This window comes from Nanorana parkeri, unplaced genomic scaffold (assembly GCF_000935625.1).
Source record: "Nanorana parkeri isolate BGI_ZX_2015 unplaced genomic scaffold, ASM93562v1 scaffold588, whole genome shotgun sequence".
In the NCBI taxonomy this organism is placed as follows: domain Eukaryota; kingdom Metazoa; phylum Chordata; class Amphibia; order Anura; family Dicroglossidae; genus Nanorana; species Nanorana parkeri.
The window spans coordinates 887,005-887,325 of NW_017306856.1; positions in this window are offsets into that span (position 1 = coordinate 887,005).

Genomic DNA, 321 nt, shown 5'->3' on the forward strand with positions numbered 1-321 from the left:
TACGAGTCACATGAAATGACCGACCTCCTATTGGGTACAGATGCCACATGCCCGCTTATAGAGTCAAAGTACAAAATAGAATAAATATATATATATACAGTTGTGTGAAAAAGTGTTGGCCCCCTTCCTAATTTTTCATTGTTTTGCACGTTTGTCACACTTTAATGTTTCAGATCATCAAACAAATTTCAATATTAGTCAAAGATAACACAAGTAAACACAACATGCAGTTTTTATAGGAAGGTTTTTTATTATTAAGGGAAAACAAAATCCAAACCCACATGGCCCTGTGTGAAAAAGTGTTGCCCCCCCCCCCCCTGT